Genomic DNA, 2,106 nt, shown 5'->3' with positions numbered 1-2,106 from the left:
AGTGTGTTGTATAGTGTGTGTATGATGTACAGTGTGTTGTATAGTGTGTGTATGATGTACAGTGTGTTGCATAATGTGTGTATGATGTACAGTGTGTTGTATAGTGTGTGTATGATGTACAGTGTGTTGTATAGTGTGTGTATGATGTACAGTGTGTTGTATAGTGTGTGTATGATGTACAGTGTGTGTTGTATAATGTGTGTATAATGTACAGTGTGTTGTATAGTGTGTGTATAATGTACAGTGTGTTGTATAATGTGTGTATGATGTACAGTGTGTTGTATAGTGTGTGTATGATGTACAGTGGGTGTTGTATAATGTGTGTATGATGTACAGTGTGTATACGGTGTACAGATTGTGTGTGTGTGTGTGTGTGTGTGTGTGTGTGTACAGTAGTGTTGTGTATGTTATAGTGTGTGTTTGTGTGTTGTACAGTGTGTATACGGTGTAAAGATTGTGTGTGTGTGTGTGTGTGTATGTGTGTGTGTGTGTGTGTGTGTACAGTAGTGTTGTGTATGTTATAGTGTGTGTTTGTGTGTTGTACAGTGTGTATACGGTGTACAGATTGTGTGTGTGTGTGTGTATAGTAGTGTTGTGTATGTTATAGTGTGTGTTTGTGTGTTGTACAGTGTGTATACGGTGTACAGATTGTGTGTGTGTGTGTGTGTGTGTACAGTAGTGTTGTGTATGTTATAGTGTGTGTTTGTGTGTTGTACAGTGTGTATACGGCGTACAGATTGTGTGTGTGTGTGTGTGTGTGTGTGTGTGTGTGTGTGTGTGTGTGTGTGTGTGTGTGTGTACAGTAGTGTTGTGTATGTTATAGTACAGTGTGTATACGGTGTACAGATTGTGTGTGTGTGTGTGTGTGTGTGTGTGTACAGTAGTGTTGTGTATGTTATAGTGTGTGTTTGTGTGTTGTACAGTGTGTATACGGTGTACAGATTGTGTGTGTGTGTGTGTGTGTGTGTGTGTGTGTGTGTGTGTACAGTAGTGTTGTGTATGTTATAGTGTGTGTTTGTGTGTTGTACAGTGTGTATACGGCGTACAGATTGTGTGTGTGTGTGTGTGTGTGTGTGTGTGTGTGTGTGTGTGTGTGTGTGTGTGTGTGTGTGTGTGTACAGTAGTGTTGTGTATGTTATAGTACAGTGTGTATACGGTGTACAGATTGTGTGTGTGTGTGTGTGTGTGTGTGTGTACAGTAGTGTTGTGTATGTTATAGTGTGTGTTTGTGTGTTGTACAGTGTGTATACGGTGTACAGATTGTGTGTGTGTGTGTGTGTGTGTGTGTGTGTGTGTGTGTGTACAGTAGTGTTGTGTATGTTATAGTGTGTGTTTGTGTGTTGTACAGTGTGTATACGGCGTACAGATTGTGTGTGTGTGTGTGTGTGTGTGTGTGTGTGTGTGTGTGTGTGTGTGTGTGTGTACAGTAGTGTTGTGTATGTTATAGTACAGTGTGTATACGGTGTACAGATTGTGTGTGTGTGTGTGTGTGTGTGTGTGTACAGTAGTGTTGTGTATGTTATAGTGTGTGTTTGTGTGTTGTACAGTGTGTATACGGTGTACAGATTGTGTGTGTGTGTGTGTGTGTGTGTGTGTGTGTGTGTGTACAGTAGTGTTGTGTATGTTATAGTTTGTGTTTGTGTGTTGCACAGTGTGTATACGGTGTACAGATTGTGTGACTGGTCAGTCATGAACGATTCATTTATTTTGAACAAGTCTTTAATGAGTCCTAAAGAGCGATATGTTTATTTTCTGCTGGACTCGTATGAGCAAAGCTTCGAGAAACAGGATTGAGTAGTTCATCTCTCGACTCTTCTAGTCCGAGCCGTCCGTTCTTTTATCACGTGACTTCCACAGACACTATGCAGTGCATTACACAGGAAACAGAATTTAGTAGTTCATCTCATGAGTCCTCTGGTCCGAGTCGGTTCACGTGACTCCCATATACTCTATTAAAGTGATTCAAAGATTAATGAATGAAGGTAACTAAATGACTCAGAAAAAGATTTGAATCAAAGAACCGAGTCACAAAAAATTATCCGATATTTCTCTCACTAATATACAGTAGTGCTGTGTATATGTTGTACATTCTGTGTGTGTGTGTGT

This window comes from Silurus aristotelis (assembly GCF_946808225.1).
Source record: "Silurus aristotelis genome assembly, chromosome: 26".
Taxonomy (NCBI): Eukaryota; Metazoa; Chordata; class Actinopteri; order Siluriformes; family Siluridae; genus Silurus; species Silurus aristotelis.
This window is presented reverse-complemented; position numbering follows the sequence as displayed.